The sequence below is a fragment of the Vigna umbellata genome, chromosome 10 (genome assembly GCF_029865625.1).
Source record: "Vigna umbellata cultivar VRB3 chromosome 10, Vumbellata_1.0, whole genome shotgun sequence".
Lineage (NCBI taxonomy): Eukaryota > Viridiplantae > Streptophyta > Magnoliopsida > Fabales > Fabaceae > Vigna > Vigna umbellata.
Window position 1 is genome coordinate 18,346,284 of NC_142174.1, and position 22,560 is coordinate 18,368,843.

The window sequence follows — 22,560 nt, forward strand, 5'->3', positions numbered from 1 at the left end:
CTCTAGTTTGGATGTAGTCTGGCAAGTTTGTCCACTCTTTTAAAAAAATTTCAATTTCGTTCAAACGTGGTTTAAAAGTTTCAATTTCGTCCAAACTTAGTAAAATTTGCTTCAATCAAGTCCTTCCCGTTAAATACAAACTAATGGAATTAACTTTCTTTTTTCTCTCCTCTATCTACTTTTCTGTGCAAAGCAATTCTTTATCAGTACTTTATCCTTTGCACCTTTGGATAAAGTGATACAAAATAAGTAAAAGATGTTTCCTGTACTTTTAATGATATTTTAAAATTAAGTATATAATAAATGGAAAGACTTAAATTTCACACTCTCACAAAACTTGTCTCTCTCTCACTCTAACAAATCTCACACTCCTTTTCATCACTTTTTTTTTTTCTGATTTCGAGTATTATTTTTTTATTTGATTTCAAATTCAATCCTCATTCATCATCTTCAAGCTCGAAGCACTAGTTGAACCAACAAACTCTTGGCTTTGGCTTTCTCATCATCATTCATCCCGTTCAAAAAAAAATTAAATTAAAATTAAAAGTAATCATGTACATTCTATTATAATTAAACTTTAATTTAAAATGATTGATTTTATATAATTAAACATTTTTTATTCTAATTTAACTTTAGGATGATACTATTTTACATGAAATCATATAAAATATAAAATAAAAATATATAAGTTTTTATTTATAAATTATTTTTCAAATATAATTAAAAAAATTGTATGATAAAACATCAGTTGAAATTAATTTTATCTTTTAAAAAACAGTTTAAAAAAATTGTATCACAAAATATAACAAAATATATTTTTCTTAAAAAGGAATTTTAATTCTAAATAAAGGTATATAAATATATAAAATACGTTAATATTATTTTAACTAATAATCTTATTTTGATTATTTAACTTTAGAAAAACTTAAATAAAATTCATTAATAGTGATGAAGATTATTTGGTAAGGGTTTTATCTGTAGAAATATGTGGCTACAGTTTTTATTTCCGTCTTACAATAACGTAGATGTTAGATTATGTATTTTCCTTCGTATTTATAATATAATCTAATAAATTCAATTCAATTTTAAATTACTCTATAATAAAATAATTAGTAAGATTACTGCAGTGCAAGTTTAAATAAATCAAAAATATAATTTAAATAAATTATGACTGAAAATTATGATTTCACAAGTTTTAACCATTTTTTACTATTTCGTATCACTTTACCTAGAGATAAAGAGGAAACAAATAGCTGTTTTGCACAGAAAAGTAGATGAGAAAGAAAAAAAAGTTAACTCCGTTAGTTTGTATTTAACAGAAAAGACTTGATTGAGGCAAATTTGGCAAATTTTACCACACATTTGGACGAAATTGAAATTTTTAAACAACTTTTGAACGAAATTAAAACTTTTTTAAAATGATGGACGAACTTGACACACTACACCCAAACCAGGGACAAAGAAAGCAATTAAACCTTAAAAATTTTATAGAATTTTATTAATAATTTAATAAGTAGTTATAATTTTCTGTTTGTCTAGGTATAATATTATTATATGATAAATTAAGCAGATTTTATTTTTAAAATAGTTGATATTTTATTTTTGGATTTTATTTTTATTCTTCTAATATTACAAATGTCACGGTTATTTAAAGTCTTTCAATTATTAATGAATGATATACTCAATTTAAAAAAAGATAATAATATTTTGACAATATTTTATTGACAACGTGTCATTCTGTGATTGGTCTATATTGGTGTTTATGATTATTATTATTGATTGTGAAGTAATTTTGGACCAATCAATGACACATTGATGATGTTAAAATGTTATAAAAGAAAATATTGTCAAATATCATTATCCTTAAAAAAAATATCTGAGTATGTTAGGTGAGATTTGTAAGTTTAATGATCTTGATTACATGACATTAGGATCTTAAGAATTTATGATTCTCACAAGATTAAAAATAATTACATAAGCAAGATAAGAAATTACTAACCTTGATCCATGCTAATTGATTCTTGATTTCCTTGCTCTAGATCTTCAACTCCTTACCCAATCTATCCCTTGATGCAACCTTAATTCTCTCAAGACTTTCTTGATGGTTTTCTAATGGAAGAGAGAGCTTCTTGCTTTCATGAAAATTGTGTGCATCAGGGACAGAACCCTTCATCCATTCTTATACAACTTCCATCAAGTTCTAACTTTGTCATTAAGTCCCTCAATTATATTAAATCACATTTTGACCCTCATTTTCACATCAGTCACTTAATTGTTAGGTAATTCTAACATTCTCCCACTTGACTCTTGTGATGTCATAACATTCTATGATTTAATAAATAATCATAATGCGCATTCGAGGACTTTATATAATTGGCTTCATCATTATTCATAATTAAAGATATAGAAATAATAAGAGTCATGGCGGTCGCACATCATTCAACCAATATGTCTCCTTCCATGTACTACTATATTATCTCTTTCTCTTTAATATGACGTTATAAAACTTAAATACATAATGGGTTCAAACATAATGTCATTTTAATAACAATAATATAATTTGTTTCTTTTTCTTCATCATAATTTGTATACATAACCATATAGAAGAAAATACAACTACAAATTTCAGAAACTTATACATTAAAGAACTCAAGTGTCAAATAAGCATTAATAACATTAACATTCAACTTTCAATGGTAGACATAATGCCCATATTCTTTACATGATCAACAAATAATTTGGGCGGTAACCCTTTTGTTAAAGGGTCAGAAATCATAAAATCAGTGCTAATATGTCCTATTGACACTTTATGTTTCTGAATTTCTTCTTTAACGACAAAGTATTTCAATTCCATATGTTTAGCACCTTTGGAATACTTGTCGTTCTTAGAAAAGAAGACTGCTGCAGAATTGTCACAATAAATTTTCAGTGGCTTGGCAATACTATCAACTATTCCAAGTCCTGAAATAAAGTTCCGCAACCAATTAGCCTGAATAATGGCCTCAAAGCATGCCACAAATTCAGCTTCCATAGTGGATGTAGCAATGACGGACTGCTTCGCACTTTTCCATGAGATTGCTCCTCCGACTAAAAGATACAGATAACCATATGTAGATCACTACAAGAAATTGGTGTATTACCGAAGGGTTTTTACAGACGGCCTGTTGCCCTTCGGTAAAAGTGTGTTACCGACGGTCGGATAGATCATTACCGAAGGCCATGGTGAAATGCACTCATTACCGAAGGCCTTTTTCCGAAGGTCTTTGGGCCGTCGTTATTGGCTTTGGTGAATTAACTTACCGAAGGATATATGACCCTCGGTAAGGTGCTGGTGTAATTAAACCCCAGCGGACTTGGTTTCCCTCTGCTAACTTTCATTTTTCGAGCCAAAATTTACCCTTTCTTTCTTCAACCCTCACCAGCATTCCCCCTTTGTCGGAGACATCAAGCCCTCACTAGCTTTCTCGTTTGTTCGAGCCATTGCACCGTCACCAACATTCCCCAAATTTGAGAGGTTTTGTTGTCGGACATCGTCTCAGTCCTTCGCGCAAGCATTCTGCGGTGGCGGTTCGTTCTGTGGTTGCAGGGGCTGCGTGACAAATTCGTTGTCGGTGCGTCAGGAGGGTTTCGTGGAGGAGGCGACAACGGTGACGAGGGGCTTCGTGGTGCGTGGAGGGGGCAACAACCGAAGACAACACAGCTGCTCGACTTGTCTCGCGTCAATCTGTAAGTCTCTTCACTCCTCATTTTTCCTATTTTTCATCTTCTTTTCACTGTTTTGCTTTAATTTTTAGCTTTGTGAATTTGTTCTGAACTTGTTCTAAACCATTTAACCATAGAAAATATTAGTTGGATGTCATATTTTATAATTTTTACTAATTTTCCTATTTTTAGCTTTAATTCTGCTCATATGTTGTCCTGTAAACGGTAGACATTCACATTATTCTTCACATTATTGTTCAAATGGCTTGATGAAATGGTACTGATTTCTAGGTCATACATCAGGTGATGGTACCCTATTGGAAAACATAGACATATGTATAGATGATTTAACGGATGGCAAAGTGTTCATTACTTTTTTTTATTTAATTTTCGTTCTATCCTATACTTGAGAAGTGTCCAGCAACACAAATTTGATCTTCCACTAGAACCATTTTTTTCATGCAAATGTAAAACTACAAATATGTTGTGCAGAATCGAAAGTTTTATTGAACATGCAATCCTTCATAAAAAACTTTATGTTGCTTGTCATATAGCTATTGCTTGAGCAAATTCTAGATAGATACAACTCCAATTTACAAGTGAACTTCTTTTTGTGGTCATTTATTTTATCAGGCAAAATTGAACCTTGAGCTGGAAAGGTTGAGAATTGAGCTAAGACATGTCGAAGGACTTCATGTAGTAGCTCAAAGTGAGAAAGTTGAAGCATCCCGAAAGGTAACATCTGTTTTCTTATTGCCAAAAACACTTTCTTGTACCTAATAAGTACAATAATTTAATGGGACCCTTGCACCGTAGCATACCTAAGTTGTTTCCTTGTTAGGTTCTTTGCTTTGACATCCATAAAGATACATTACCCTATTATACCAATTGGAAGATGAATTCACCTTCCATATTCGGATTTGAAGATGTTGTCTTTAGTGTAGTGTGTGCTTTCTTGCTGCCAAAGAGTGAAAGTGTTCTTCTTATAATAGTAGGGTTGGGCACCTTGGACTTAAAAAGAGACCTAAAGTTGAAAAATGAAGTCAGTTAACAAGGAAGAGGGAGAGGATTACCGAGCACGTTGTAGGGGTGGTGTGTGAGCTTTGTTAGCAAATGGTAACAATGTTCTTTGACTTGGTCTGAACTGTTTTTTTTGTGGAGATCAAGGTTGTTGAGAGTAATTAGGTGATTAAATATAGAGATATAAATTATAATTAAGTTTTTTTCATTTTGTTTTCTCTATGAATTAAGTTATATAACATTAAAAAAAATCAGCAAAACATGAAAATAGCTACTTTCATATCAGAAAAGAAAGAAAAAGTTTGGAGAATGCATGTTTGTTGTTAAATCAAATAGCGTGAGAGTTTAGATTTAAGAGTGTGAATATATGCTGATATGGGAAATATGAATATACATTTTCTGGGCCATCATAAATTCATAATGCAGGTATTAGAAATTAGAGGTCATAAATTTGTTTGGCAAGAAATTAGGAAATTCCACCATGGCTGCCTCTGGAATTTCTTCCTAGGTTAATGGAGGTGTTTTATGCAGTGAGGGGTGAAGAAACTGAAAGAATGAATGAAGTTGATTATGATTAGGATTCAGGCTTCAAATAAATGATGGTTTTTACTTGTCTAACAAAGGGTCATTTTTGTTAGTCAATGTTGCACTTTTTGAGATATTAATGAACGTGAGATATTTTTCTTTCACCTTTATGATCATGCTGCTTTTGTGCTTCTTTTAATTTCTTAGTCATGGTGCAACTCTTTCTTCTTGGCGGATGAATAAAAGTAGTATTCCCTTTATCTCCTTTTCTCATATTAATCATACTATTCTCTGTTTTTTATTACATTGTTTCTGCCATAAGCTACCACCTTATATTATCATTTTATTTCATAATACATGAATTATGTAGTCTTTATAATACAAAAAATAAAAAGCATGTTTAAATATATATAAAAAAAAGCTTTATGAATTAACCCCATTTTTTGTTGTTGTTCCTAAAATGGTTAAGTTTGCTTTCAATTGTAGAACTTACTGGTCCTAAAGTAGTGGAGTGTGCTTGTGTGATTGGTCTCTCTGATCTCAAGGTAATGGCTAAACTGAATCACTGTTTTTGTAAGTTGTCTTTTAGTAGCTAGTCTTAGAATTATGTACCGTACAGGTGAGTTATTGATTCAAATTATTGATTCAAATTATGTACCTTTTGGTGGTTACCCCGTTTGTCATGCATGTGTGAGTTAACCTGAATATATTTGTATTGCTTTTGGTTCACATTAGACATTTTGTTTAACACTAAATATCATTGGAAAATTATTGCAATTGTAGTGTTGCGTTGAAGGTCGAGTGAAGCACAGTGTAGGGAAAAAGTGTGGTGTTAGGAGGCTGTCTTCGTCCAGGGAGGTTGTAGCGTGGAGGTAAGCTCTTTGTCTCTGAATGAAGTGAGCATTGGTGTAGAATTATGGTTAAATGTTGAATAAAAATGTGGTTGCATTACTAAAACAATGAGATTGTATTATTAGAGTGTTTTGAGTTCATCTTAGGAATTACATTGCTTGTATTACTGATCCTTGTTTGGGAAGGATTGAAACCACAGACTGCTATGGTCATACTAGGTTGAGTGCTATTTTTTCTTATATTCCAAGCTATGTTGCATGTGTGAAATGTAGTGTTATGGCCAGATTGCTAAAGGGTATGAAGCTTTTAAATGTATTAAAGTCCTAGACATTTGATTCAGTTTTGTTTGAGTATATTAGAATAAATGTTGTTGTGAAACCGGTCATGATATCATGGTATGTGTGCATGTGATATAGGTACTTAGTTAGTTGTTACCTTTGATTTAGGTTCTTAGTTAGTTGTTACCTGTCTTGTTGATTCGTTTTCCAGTTTTAGCTCTTTGCTTTAGCCTATATAAAGGCTTGACTGGTCATTTAGAAACCAAAACACACAAACACGGTAGTTGAACGTGAATGCAATATGTTTTGAGTTTAATCCAATCATATTTGGCAAGTGACTTAATTGAAATAGGGCCTAGATCACATTAAGAATTCACATCAAATGATCAATTATGAAGATAAATAATGCAAGGCCTAGAATGTCATTTTCATGAATGCACACACAAGAAAAAATGAAGTTCAAATCTGTCAAGCTTAACTTTTGTCAAAACTGTTCTTTGGAAGTGATTCATGATGTAAAAATCACTTAATTCAATGTATGAAACTATACAAACATGACTACAAATTATGCACTCAAGTTAGACAGTCTATCTATCATCTACAAATTAAGAGTTAAGCTAGCAAAATGAGAAATGTACAAATCTGCAAAAACTAGTAAAAACAGAGGTAAAATTTATTCAAGGAACTTTAAAATGACTAAAGAAAGCTAGAAACCAAGTCAAATTAAAAGTAAACTCAAAATTTTACTACTCAACCTACAAAAACACTCTAAAACTAGGTTAAAGAAGGTAAAAGTAAGAACTAAACTAAAACAGAAAGAATACCAGTAAAGAAACAACCTAAGCAAGTCTTAAATGACTAAAGAAAACTTCAAAAGTCAGTAATTGTAAGAGATTCTAAAACTCTCTAGTGAAAGCCTAAAAAGTATGCTAAACTAGTTTTAAAATGAGGATTGCACTAAACTGATATGTAGAACTGTTCAGACACTTTGTAAACAAGTTTTAAATGGTAAATGAATGTCAAAACTAATATAATCAGTACAAACAATCAGAATTGCCAAATTCACCCAAACAAACCCAAAAAATGTAATATGAACCAAGTAAGAATAGGAATGTAAGTATGTAGACAAGTTCACAATGCTAAAATACTAATAAAGACTTAACTAATCACTACAAATCAGTAAGAAAACAAGTTCTAACTATGGACGTAAAAATTAAAGTGTAACACCCTAATATAATAAAAGGGTATTACTGATAGTAGAGACTAAATTAATTTGATATCTCATATAAACAATCAAACTTTATTTCAATTACTCCAAAGTACAATACCAAACTTACAAACTTTAAACAATATAGTCTTCACCATTGAAATTTCAACTTATAAGTTTTACACAACATAATCTTCCCAATACAAATTTATTCTTTTTACAAAAATCCCTAAAAGTTTTTCCCCGCATCTCTCTCATCTCTAAGCTTTTTCAACCGCATCTGCAACATTATCTAATCACATATAACATGAGTTATATGATCATAGTACAAACAAATAAGGGTAAGCCAATCATATCATAAAATCATTAAACTTGTAATAAAAATATTATAATCATGTATTTCTGCAATTGATAAAATATCATTATTCCGATGTCATTAATTCATCATTATCAAAATCATCTTTCCCATTTCCATAAATCTTACAAGTGTACCATGCTTACTCATGAAGCCTTATGGTCAGACCGCTCTCTGCCTGCTTCCTTAAGCCTCACTTATATACTATGTCTTACTTTCTGAAGCCTTATGGTCAGACCCCTCTCTGCCTGCTTCTATATAACTTACTAATCATATGTTTATGTCAAAGCCTTATGGTCAGACCACTTTCTGCCTGCTTTCATAAACCTCAGGTGTTACTTTGCTCATACCAAACTCTCATGGTATAACTCGAACATACTACTCCCGGTAGTAAACATCATTTCATAAGTAATGATTTCTCATATCCACTCCAACATTTCATAAAACCAACAATTCATACCCTCTTATCCACCTAACTCAATCATGTTCATTCTTTAATCATGAATTCATAATAACCCGTTTTGGTATCAATAAATTAAACATATTGCCATATATCATGCTTCATATTATAAACTCATTTTGCCCATAACGAGTATAACTCAACATATTTTCACCAAACAAAGATCATGGATCAACCAAAATATATCAACATATCGTAGGAACTACATATTAAAGTCTGGGCTCAATGTAATGATAAATAAAATATATATGAAATTTTTACCATGATAATATTATGCATCTACAATCAACTTGTTTTATTTTATTTTCATCCTAGTAGAGATTTTTCTTTACCCCAATTGGTCACCGGAGAGGACCCAGATGTCTGAACGCATCAAACTCACCTTCGACGCCAGCACATATGACTAGTCACAACTGACTGGACCAGGCCAGGGCTGCTCTATGATCAGGGATGTGCCAACTCAGGTTTTTAAGGTTCCTCTATCCTACCAACAAAGGGAGGCCCTCAATAATTAATCAATTTATTTATTTAATTTATCTACCTTGTTGTCTTATGCTCTAAATCTAAAATGCCTAATTTTAATATTTTTACTTCCTCTCACAACAACCTCAAACAGTATCTGTATATCTATTTAATACTCATATACAAGCTATTACAGAACCCTTACTCCAGACCTTCCAACAAGATCAATTTCAGCCAACAAACTCATTCAATAAATTCATCACATCACAACATGTACAATTTAACAGTTTCAGTTATAACACCCAATATAATAAAAGTCATAAAACAGTTTCGCAAGAGAACACCAGTTCAACATTCGTATATTTATAAATTCATACAAAAATAATTAGTTGCCCTTACCATCAAAATAATATTAATATAAAAATTCAGGGGAAACAAGAAGTTGAATCTGGCAGAGCCGGTTAGACAACTTCTCATCCTTCCACAAAGATGCAATAAAAAGAATAGATAAAACAATAAAATTTCTGGGGAAACAAGAAGTTGAATCTGGCAGAACCGGTTAGACAACTTCACATCCTTCCAAAAATACAATATAAAGATATAAAAAAACAACAACAAAAGCTTTGGGGAAACAAGAAGTTGAATCTGGCAGAGCCGGTTAGACAACTTCTCGTCCTTCCAAAAATACAATATAAAGATATAAGAAACGACCAAAGTTTTGGGGAAACAAGAAGTTGAATCTGGCAGAGCCGGTTAGACAACTTCTCGTCCTTCCAAAAATACCATATAAAGATATAAGAAACAACCAAAGCTTTGGGGAAACAAGAAGTTGAATCTGGCAGAGCCGGTTAGACAACTTCTCGTCCTTCCAAAAATACAAAAGAAACAAATAAATGTTCTCATTCAAAATTCAAGACCATACAGCAACAAAATAATACATATTCAAGATTTAGGATTAGAGAAAAGCAAAGTATAAGAGTGGCTTCCCTTACCCCTATTACAGACTTAATCTCCTCGCTCTCTGAAAACTTCCAGAATATCCCCTTTGCAATTAGAAATTCTTCCAACTCTCTTCTCTCAACATTTTTCTAAGTTCTTTGGTGTAAATTTTCAGCCTCCCCCCTTGGCTATTTATAGTAAAAAAATTTTACTATTCATTTTTACTATTCATTTTTACTATTCATTTGTACTATTCATTTTTTTATTCATTTTACTATTACAAAAATAATTTTTTATTTGCAAATTGGTGAATTCTGATCTCAAAGCTACGTGTAACACTTATCCTTTCCAAAAATAATTTTTTTTTTACTATTCACTTTTTACTATTCACAATTTACTATTCACTATTTTTTTTTAATTTTTTTTTAATTTTTTTTTAATTTTTTTTTATCTAGTATCTAACTTACAAATATTTTCAAGGATCTTACATAAAGCACTTAAAGCAGTAAGAGTAAACCATATAAAACTGCACTAAGTTTAAAATTGAGTTCAAATCTCATTTGAACATGTTTCCATTCATCAAACTAAGTTGCTGAAGTGGTTAGTTATGATAATTAAACTTGTTTGAGTAAACCACTACTAAACCTTAAAATGAGTACTAAAAATGTACTATAATGGTCAAAATGTGCAAACTGCACTAAACTAGCCTAAGAAACTTCAAAGAAATTGTCCTAACAAGTTTAGAATGGTAAAACCTAGCTAATTAGAAACTCACACTACAAAAACAACCTAGAACTCAAAATATGACATCCTTGAACCTAAAACTAGTAACTAGAATAGGCTAAATGTGGTCATAATGCATATCGTATTAAAGTACTACCCAAAACAATTATTAAACTATCTATACAAGGTTTAAAACATAAAAGAAAGATAAAAATGAGGGCTGAATTCGAAAATACAAAAAAATACAAGATTTGACTATTGAGAACCTAAAATTACACTGCTTAAAACATAATAAGTGTACTAAAAAGGTGACAATTAGGTGTGTATATATATCTGGTTTATTTTTAGAAGCTTATAAGTTGAGCCCCTGTTCTTGGTAATAGGGTGTTTGATGATTAATCTTTTGTTGTTGTTGCGTTTTGCTAATTAAAATTGTCCATTATTGTACAAGGTTTTGGGGTTTCAATTAGGAGCACATAACGTTTGGAAGCTTCGAACGGAGTGGGTTAAAGTTAGTTGCAAAAGTGTCATTCTTTAAGGGCTACACTCAAGTGTCGAAGACTTCAACATTTCCAGGTTGGTAAATGATGTCTTATTTTGTTTGCCTTGCTTTATTTTGCTTCTGATTGATCTGTCTAAAAGCCTATAGCCATGCAACAATTTGATAAATAAAACATGCTGGCCCCTCCTTTTGGTAAATAAAATTTTGTCTGCCTTTTATCTCTCTTTCTCTTTCGCCTTTTGTCTTCTCTCTTGTGTTCTCTGTGTTGCATATTCTTGTTATATATAATCTCCACACCTTGTTCCCCACCCTTCAACCAAAATTCCCTCTTGGAAAAAGACCGTGACAACACCCTTAAAAATTTCTTTCAATACAGGGTAAGACTTAAAATGAGTAACTATAAGGATGAAGTAGAGTACAAGGACAAACCAACATGCATATATGTTGGTTATATATTACCTTGAATCCCCCAAGTTACCAAACTAGAAGGAGGAACCAAAGTTATAGTTGTTTTATAATTTATATATTAACTAAAAAACTGAAAATTCCTTACTAAGGCTAAAGTAGACCACCTCTTAGGTTAAACTTTATTAACTTTGCTCCAACTGGTAGTGGTTAAGGGCACTCCAGTGATTAATTTGGCCTTCAACATGTTAAAAGATATGTCTCTTAAAGTCTCCAACAACCTGGACATGAATTTAGACTTTAATTGTGAAAGTGAACTCTAAAGTCAAAGTTGAACATATGATTTTGGACTTCAATTATGAAGTCTCAAAATTGAAGTAATTAAAACATAAAAAGTGTTCTAAATAGGTGAAAATTTCAAAATACACCTAATATAACCAAAGAAAGTATATTGTTGTTATCCTAACATCTCCTAGCTAACATTTTCCAGCTAGAATCCAGTTGCTTAGGACCTTTCTTACACGTTTGTTGATCCATCCAGCATTGACTCTGTTATATTTTTAATTCCTGGTGTTGTTTGGCCATTTTTACTACATAGTTGCCAACTTACAAGGTGATTTTGAGAATTAGTGTCCTTCTGTATTATTTTAACGTTTGTGGAAGTATAATTGGCAATTTCAAACTTGCCTGCACTGTTCAATTGGTCAATTTACAGCTTTGGTGCACCTTCACATTTGAAATACTCACATTTTGTTAAATTTTGGGAAGTGAACCATTGAATTTCTGATGTGGTTACTTTCTTTGTTGCCTAAGTGATTGTACACATTCCATTTCATCATCTAAACTTGCTGGAAGTCTCAGTTGAGCTTTAAACATAGTACCATTCATTTGTACCAGCTTTTTTCATTTTCCAACCACATTTTCTGGTACAATTTTGATTAAAAGTGCTGCATAATTGGCTACAACTGCTTTGAATTGTTGAGTTTGGATGTTTCTGTGATTTGTATATGTTTGCACAAGTTTATTTCATCATTTCAAACTTGTGTGCACTGTTCAAATGGTCATTTACAATCCTATATGCAAAATCACCATCCAAACCATCATATTTGCTTCAAATTGGAAGTGGATTAGTGATTTTCTGGTGTAGTATTTTCCTTTGCTGTTTAAGTGTTTGCACACATCCAAATTGATGATATAAACTTGCTTGAGGTCTCAATTAAGCCTTAGACACCCTGCCATTCATTTTTGCCACTGCAAGCACCACTTGAAGTGTCATTTTCTGGTGCAGTTTGCTTGTTTTTGTGCTGTTTGATATTTCCAATCTTTTAATTTCATTTCTGGATTGGCAAAAGCTGGGTTTGATGTTTCCAAATGGAATTATTTGATCAAAAGAGTATAGAACAATCATAAAAAGCAAGTGAAAACCACGCAATCCAGTTTTGACCCCTAAAACAAAAAATCTCAAAATCTGAAATTCATTGGGGACTTTCATCAAGCAGTTTGCAAAATTATCAAACATTTTCACTAGACTTGATTTTGCTCTTCGTTTTTGCTTTTTCTTGGTTGTTTCATCTGTTCTAGTGCCTCTTCTTTTGTATTTATAACCTTGCGAACTTGTTATTACGTACGTGTATTCATTCTAAAACTATCCCTACATCCTTTTACATGGAAACTTTAGACAAATTGTTTTCCCTTTTTTCCTACAGTATCTTTGAATTAATTACTGTTTTACTAAATTAATTTTTAATCACTTCACAATTTTTATTAGCCAGTATAAAATAGCTATTATAAATTAATATAGAGTTAGCAATCAAGCTATATATTTCATCTAATTTTGGCCTCCATCTTTCTCAAATTACTCTTCCATCCACTCCCACACTTCTGTATTGTACTTTATTTATTTTTTTGACCTTCAAGTGTTATTAACCCCAGCTTAATATAATAATTATCACATTTTTGAGCATGCAGAATAGCCGCGAACACAGACACCAAGTTTGAGCCCCAAAGTTGCTTATCACATTTTTTCCCTCTCTCTCCCATTGATAAAATAATCACACACTTTCCTTGGTAGGGTTGAGTTGGAAAGGAGAAGCAAAGTTGGAAAGGTATGGGACAGAGGAAGAATTATTTCCTTAAGCCTATAATAACTTCCGAAGCAAAGTTAATTAATACCCTATAAACAGACATCTATGAGTGTGTGTGTTTACTTTTTATCCAATTATTCCATTGAGTGTAACTTAAGTTATATGCCTTCAAAGAATTATGCCTGTCTCATCTTTCCATCATACATTTGGCAGGGATTCGTTAATCAAATACCATAACCATATCTTCTTTTTTTTAGTGTTTTCTAATGCTAAACATGAATTACAATCAATCAATAAATCAATAAATGTTAACTGAAGTGAGTGCTTCATCTAAAACTATTCACAATTATGAATATGAACCTGTAGTTTTTATACAGAATCAATATTATCTGGCTATGAGCAGTGTGCAGCAGAAAACAAGTAAGAAACTAGGTACTGAACAATCAGTGTCCTTCTCCGTTGAAGTAGCTGGTTGGGGTTGATAATCATGTTGGTCTAACATCTAACTAATTATCAGTTAACAGGAAAACAAAGAAGAATTCAACCAACCCCAAGTCCTAAGTTTGTTGTGAGTTCTATTGTTTATAGGATCACCTGGAAACTATTTTGGATAGAGACGTCTATAGGCATAGGCAAATGCTAAAGTAATTATGGTTCTGATGCTACATTATCACAATATGGAACACATTTTTCTCATAAATGGAAAGAAGAGTAAAATTAGACTATAAAGGAAAGGAAAGGGTTGCTTCAATACAAGTCAAGATTTGGAATTATATGCAAATACTGAAAAGCCTAATATTATGTTTTATCAAATAAACCAGTACCTTACAAGTTTCAGAAATCTTAAATATAGCACTACTTTAATCACTTAACTCAATTGTTAATGTACTTGGTAAATTCATCTCAGTTAGAATAACTGTGAACCCGTGACAACAGCAAGGAATAATTTTAATGTAGTCCATTAATTAAATAAGTGAAGAGCTAAGCCCTCGGCCTAGGAAATAGTCACCATCTTAACTATTTTTAAAAGAGAAGATGCTTTGAGATCAAACAAGAAGCAAGCAGATGCGTTTTTTATCTGAATGAAATGCAGTAGAAGATAGAGAGGGTAGAAGAAAACCAAAGGTTGGAGAGAAGAAAGAAGAAAGTGGAGGGAGGATGTTGATAGCATCAACCACTGTATTTGATTTAGAGCTCCTTTCATTATGGTTATATTCACCCTTTTAGTTCCCAATTTCACTAAAAAATGAGGTTTGAATATGCAAATTGCACATAGATGAATATGGCTTAAATTTGAATGTTGTAACAAGTTTAAAACAACAATTAGGACTTGTTTAAACTGCCAAATAGCACAAAATCCCTGCTGCACGAAAATAGACACCCAATACAACTTTTTCTTCTTCAAAATGACTACTAAAAATGCACTAGAATGGTTAGAATTTGTAAACTGCACTAAACTACCCTAAGAGACTTATAAGAAGCTGTCCTAACTTTGTTTAGAATGGTAAAACGTAGCTAATTAGAAACTCAGACTACAAAGACAACATAAATCTCAAAATTTGGTTACTTAAACCTAAAATTAGACCTAATGTAAGCTTATTTTAACTAATGTGAACATCGTAACATGTCTACGAGTAGTGAAATGGACCTAGTAAACTATTCAAAAGCAAAGAATTCCATAAACCACAAATTATAGTATATATCCATGCTTTTATAGATATTTGATTGCCTAAATAATGTTGATGTCTATATGGTATGTTCATTTACCTTGTATTTCATTTATTAGGCTATAACTTCATTAAGTGAAGTAGTCATTTAAATACCTATGGTACTACACACATTCTCAAAGCAATGAGAAGGGTAAAAATACACTAAACACTTAGAACCTACAAAATATTCGGAAGTACTCTAGAGAAGAGAACTTCAGTAGTAATAAGTTGTCTCCTCCAACTTTAATACACAGCCCCCCCTTAGTATGTCTAAGGCATTTCAATACTGAGGACTTCTCTTTGCATGCCCTTATTGAATGCCTATGACCATAGTGTTCAAATTGCCTTCCATGTTCGACTTGAGTAGTAATAGGTTTATTACTTATGTCACATGGACTGTTGCTGTTTTGGCTAAGTTTTTATTTGTTTGGCTTGTCACAGAACATGGCCCATTTTCCCAACCATCGTGGATGGATGTACGACCGTTGTTATAGTGGAAGGAGAGGTTTGAAGGAATCTTTTGTCATCGGAGTTGAAGAGTTCGTGGAGACGGCCCGACGATATCAATATTATGCCCTTGATGGAGGGATTCGATGTCCATGCATCAAGTGCGAATGTACAAGGATTTTGAAAGATGAAGTCGTCAAAGTTCACCTTTACCAAAAAGGGTTCATGCCTAATTACACGGTCTGGACATTTCATGGTGAAGAAATTCCTTCGACCTCCACTGCAGCTGAAAAACGGCTTGCATCAGGTTCGAATACTGTTGTACATACATCTAAGATAGATCAATTTGCCTATATGCAAGAGATGGTCGACAATGCTCTTCGTCACCATGCTGAAGAAGCAGACGATAGTCATGATGAAGAGCCTCCAAATGAAACGACGCAGAGGTTTTACAATTTACTGACAGAGGCAAATCTACCTGTATTTGAAGGTTCATCTGAGTCAAAATTGTCAGTGTGCATTAGACTCATGGCTGGGAAATCTAATTGGAACGTTCCCATTCAAGCAGTGGACTTCTATACAAAACTGTTGTTAGATTTGACACCACCAAACAATTTCATGCCCAAGAATTATTACCAAGCCAAAAAATGTGTTTCAAAGTTGGGATTGGATGTCAAGAAGATTGATTGTTGTGTTAATGGATGTATGTTATTCTATGACAATGACAGTGGCAAAAATGATGCATTGTTGGTTGAATGTAAGTTTTGTGGCTCACCTCGATATCATACAATGCATGCTGGACGGAGGCAAAAAAAAAACAATTCCCATAAAGTCCATGTTCTACTTGCCTATAATTCCAAGATTACAAAGATTGTTTACTTCAATGCAAACATCAGAACACATGGCATGGCATGATGGTAACAAAACTCCGGGATTTTTGCGTCATCCTTCTGATGGTGAAGCTTGGAAGCACTTCAATCGTAAACATCCATCCTTTGCTAGCGAACCACGTAACGTCAGACTTGGTCTATGCTCTGATGGGTTTACCCCGTACATTCAGGCGTCTGCATCACCATATTCATGCTGGCCCGTGATAGTTACCCCATACAATCTACCACCTGAGATGTGTATGACAAAGCCTTACATGTTTCTATCGTGTATAATACCAGGTCCATCTAATCCCAAATCATTGATTGATGTTTATTTGGAGCCTTTAATTGATGATTTGAAGAAGTTATGGAATGGTGTTTGGACATATGACGTTTCAAGGAAGCAAAATTTCCTTATGAGGGCAGCCTTGATGTGGACTATTAATGACTTCCCAGCGTATGGCATGTTATCTGGTTGGAGCACGCATGGTCGATTAGCTTGTCCACATTGCATGGAACATACAAAGTCATTCCAATTGAGTCATGGCCGGAAAAGTAGTTGGTTTGACTGCCATCGACGGTTCTTGCCCATTTATCACCCATTTAGAAGAAACAAAAAGGCATTTCGCAAAGGACAAGTTGAAACGGATATGCCCCTGCCAAAGTTTAGTGGATCACACGTGTGGAGAAGAGTGAAAGACTATCCAAAAGTCACTGAATCTGGTCAAAATAGGCTAGAAGGGTTTGGGGAATGGCATAATTAGACTAAAAGAAGCATATTCTGGGAACTTCCCTATTGGAAGGACAACTTGCTAAGACACAACATCGATGTCATGCACACAGAAAAAAATTTCTTTGACAATGTCTTCAACACAGTTATGAATGTTAAAGGTAAGACAAAAGATAATGAGAAAGCAAGAAAAGATTTACCTTTGTATTGTGGACGAAAAGACTTAGAGTTGAAGGCACAAGGTAACGGCCGATTATTTAAACCGAAAGCAAATTACACCATTTCAAAAGACGAGGCAAGAATAGTGTGTGGATGGATCAAGGAGCTTCGAATGCCAGATGGATATGCTTCTAACTTGTCCAGATGTGCCAATGTTCAGAACGGTACTATTCAAGGGTTGAAGAGTCATGATTGTCATGTATTCATGGAGACTTTAATCCCTCTTGCGTTCAGTTGTTTGCCAATGCACGTGTTAAATCCACTGATAGAGATCAATAACTTCTTTAAAGATTTGTGCTGCACGACACTAAAGGAAGATTCCCTTAAAAAGATGGATGAAAATATCCCGATTATTCTCTGCAAATTGGAAAGAATATTCCCTCCTGCATTCTTTGATTCAATGGAGCACATTCCAATTCATCTTGCATATGAAGCTTGGCTTGGGGGACCCGTGCAGTACAGGTGGATGTATCCCTTTGAAAGGTTTATGGGAGAATCCAAACGGTCAGTTAAAAATAAAGCTAGAGTGGAAGGCTCAATTTGTGCAGCTTACTTGCATAGAGAGACAACTTATTTTTGTTCACATTATTTCAAGAACTTCATGTTGTCCCCCACTCATGTCAGAAATGAAATGCAATGGCAAGTTGAACCACGTCAAGGTGCATTATCAGTTTTCCGACAATCAGGCCGTCACGCAGGGAAAGAATTCACTCATTGGTTAACTGATGCTGAATTCAACTCTGCTCATGTCCATGTCTTGATCAATTGCAGTGAAGTCAAGTCGTACCTTGAGTATGTCATCATCCATCTCTAATCTATCAAACGGTTTAATTGTTATACACTAATGAATTTCATTTGTACCAGCTCATTTGTTGTGGCTGAGCAAGTCGCAGAAGGAAATACTTCTGCTAGAATACATTCAGAGTTTCCCCATTGGTTTAGAAATCAGGTCCGTAGTTTTTCCTACGTTTAGAGCAAGGTTAATTTGACTATTGCTTTTATAATTTTGTTAGTACCTTTGTAGGTTTTTAATCAGGCATTAACTCCCACGGCTCAAGAGTTCAGACATCTCTCTAATTGGCCAATGAGATGTGTCAAAGAATGACACACTTACTTCATCAATGGTTACAAATTCCATACACATGAATGGTCTAAAGGAAAGAAAACATCAAATTGTGGTGTGTATGTCAAGGGCCTAACAGAGGGTTCTTATGATGATTTTTACGGCATCATTCATAAAATATATGAGTTAGAGTACAACAGCACTACTTCTCCAAACAGAGTGGTACTTTTTTATTGTGAATGGTTTGATCCTTTTAGAGCTGGTACTAGAGTCGATCCACGCTTTAATATTGTCGAACTGAACCAGAGATTAAGATATGGACCGTTTGATCCTTTCATTCTACCATCTAATGTCAGACAGGTTTATTATGTGCCATATCCACCATTTCGCAATATTGACAAGCGTGGTTGGGCCGTAGCAATACAAACGAAGCCTAGAGGTCGCATAGACTCAAATGAAGTTGAGGAAGATGTTGCCTACCAACTTGACCAAATGTCACAACCGCAAGAAATTATCGAAGTTGAACGTGTAACCGCATTGGTCGACCCTGATGGTGATGGAGATGAATTAGAAGCAACAATACAAGGTGATGAAGAACAAGAGAAAGAAGAACAAGAAGAAGAAGAAGATGAAGAAGAAGAACAAGAACAAGAAGATGATGATGATGACGATGAAGAAGAAGAACAAGAAGATGATGATGATGAAGACGATGCTGAAGATGAAGATGAAGATGATGATCATGATGACGATGATTGAATGTTGAACATCTATTGTAGCAAATTGGACTATCATTTGATTACCGTTATCTAAAATACCATCTTAAAGTTGTATGCAATTACTTATACATTGACTTTAAAAACAATTGATCCTTCTTTATTCATTTATATTGTTTCGCTTTATTTGTTACCATTTCAATGCAGTAATGACAGGACAAGGTTCACAACGTCCTGATAAAGGAAAGGGGGTTGCAAGGCCTACAAAGAGGCAACGGCAGGCACCAAAGTATGTACTTAGGGTGCCTGCTAGACTACCTACCACTGCTGCAGGTAGTACATCATCTGTGGGGACTCCTCCTACCCCTATTATACAGCCTCCTACACCTGCAGCAGACCCTACTCCTACCTTTGCAGTAGACCCTTCTCCTCCTTCTGCAGCTCAGCCTTCTACTACCCCTGCACCAGACCCTCTTCCTCCTCCTGTTATTATAACCCCCACTCCTCCCCCTATTGTTATTACCCCCACTCCTCTCCCTGACCCTACTTCTATACCTTCTTCCTCTTCTGTACCTCCTTTTGAGACTTTCACACCACCTGCTGATCCAGATTCAAGTGGTGATGGTGATGGTCTTGACCCGCCCCTCGGTGATCGACCATGGATTGAGCCCTATGGTAAAGGGTAAGTTTATAATCTGTTGATATAATTTGATGTTTAAACCCTATTGTAATTGAAATGACTTTTGTTATGCAGGTTTATTCCATCTAGGGTTGCTTCCCAGGCCATCACACGTTCAATTAAGCAACAGTTTTTAACTCCATGGCCTACTTGGGGAGCAATACCTGATGACGACAGAAAGCCATTCTGGCAGCGCTTTCAGGTGAGCAATCCATTACACTAATGTCCCTCTTATTTTACTATGTTTTGTAATTAATGTTTGTTCTCTTTAATGTTACAGATGAAGGTGCAGTGGAAACCTGAACATGAAAGTCAGATACACAGAAATTTTCACATGAAAGCATCTCATCGGCTGTCAGAGATGTTTAGGGATGCCCGCAATGCAGGACAGCGCCCTAACTGGCTGGGTGATCAAATTTGGAACTCTTTACTGGCCCATTGGAATACAGTAGAGTTCCGCAATAAGTGTGCCAAAGCCCAGCGGAACAGAGCATCTGAAAGGGGTGGCACCCTGCATACTGGTGGGTCGATCACCATTCATGAGCATGCCATTCGCATGGTATAATCTCATTACATAACTTTTTCTTTCATACATAAGTTATGTATATTCTATTTCATATGGACGCTTGTAATTTTTAATTATGTTACAGGCACAGGCTCTAGGACGGGCGGTCCATGTGGATGAGGTCTTTGCACAGACTCATGTTCGGAAGGGAACTAATCAATTTGTTGATGAAAGATCTCGGAAGACTCATGTAAGCAAATAACACTATTACTATTACTAATTTTTCATTTATGTTATACTATCGTTCCCTAACATTGCTTTTAATGTTTCAACAGGAAGACTTTTCTACGAGACTTTCACAGGTTAGATCTGAACATGAGTCAGCTCCTACACTGGATGATGGCAGTAATGCAGATGATGACATCCGTAGGACACAGTGCTGGATCGACATCGTTGGTGGGAAGAAAAAAGTACGAGTGTATGGTGCGGGACAGCTTGCTACAAACTATACAGCATCCAGAGGAGGTACTCTAAAGCACCAGCCTTCTTCTTCCACCAGTACTCCTGACGAGGTCGTTCTTCGCCTCACGCAGGAACTCCGGCAACGTGACCAGGAGATCATTGATCTCAGAGCAGAGTTTACAAACTTTAAGGCCCTGGTCATGAGAGTCTTGCCTGAAACCTCACAGGACGTACAAAATATCCCTCCGACCCAACCACGACCCTCCTCATCACCTGCTGCCACTCAGCAGCCCACATCAGTCCAACCCTCATCAGTCCAACCCACACCAGTCCAGCCATCAGTAGAGGAGCAGGATGATGAAGATCATTCTGATGATAGTTATGTACATTATTAGTTTCATTTTCTTATTACTTGTTACACAAACATTTGGATATTAGAACATTTTTTACTTGATATCATTTCAATGTTAGTTAGATCTACTTCCAGACTTTGGATGTTAGAACATCCTTTTGTTACATTGTTTTATATTTGAACTATAATTACATTATCTATACATTAATGGATGTTTTATGGATTAATTGATGTTCAATGGATATTGATAATTGATTGCATCTTTGAGATGCACATTATGCATGTTTGTATGTGCTTGAAAACTGATATGCAGGTCTGTTTGTAATTGAAATTTGATATACAGGTCTGGTATGCACAAGAAATACCATTTCTCTGAAACCTTCTCTGCAATTTACCGAAGGCTTTTGCCCTTCGGTAAATGCCCACAGTAAGTCATTACCGAAGGCTTCTGGCCTTCGGAAATTACCGAGGGCTTTTGCCCTTCGGTAATTACCGAAGGCTTTTGGCGCTCGGTAATTACCGAAGGCTTTAGGCCCTCGGTAATTACCGAAGGCTTCTGGCCCTCGGTAATTACCGAAGGGCACAAGCCCTCGGTAATTATTAGCGACAAGAGATTTACCGAAGGATTTTTGGCCGTTGATAGGCCTTCGGTAAACACCCTTTATCGACGGCTTATGGCATTTTCCGAGGGCTTCTGGCCTTCGGTAATGCCCTACTTTTTTGTAGTGGATTTTCTTGTATCTATACAACCAGCAAAGTCTGAATCTGTATATCCAATCACTTCAAGATGATTAGATCTTTTATAAGTAAGCATGTGATTCTTTGTTCCTTGTAGGTATCTTAAAACTTTCTTTGCAGCTTTCCAATGATCCATTCCTGGATTACTCTGATATCTACCAAGCATAGCAACTGCAAAACTAATATCTGGTCTTGTACATGTTTGAGCATACATCAAACTCCCAACAACAGATGCATAAGGGATATTTTCCATCTGTTTCCGTTCCAAATCATTCTTTGGACATTGCATGAGACTAAACTTGTCTCCTTTATGTATTGGAAAGGGAGATGTTGAACATTTATCCATCTTAAATCTCTCTAAAACTTTATTAATATATGCTTTCTGAGACAAACCTAATAATCCTTGTGATCTATCACGGAATATTTCTATTCCTATCACATAATATGCCTCACTCATATCTTTCATTTCAAAGTTGTTAGAGAGAAATTTCTTAGTCTCACTTAACAGACCAAGGTCATTAGTTGCAAGCAAGATATCATCAACATATAGAATCAAAAAT

The 22,560-nt window shown here is 34.4% G+C and overlaps 1 pseudogene; it reads left to right on the top strand.

Annotated features, from left to right (window-relative positions):
• The first annotated feature begins 16,617 nt into the window (after positions 1-16,617).
• LOC148192082 (uncharacterized) lies at positions 16,618-18,570 on the top strand (annotated as a pseudogene).
• Positions 18,571-22,560: the final 3,990 nt, after the last annotated feature.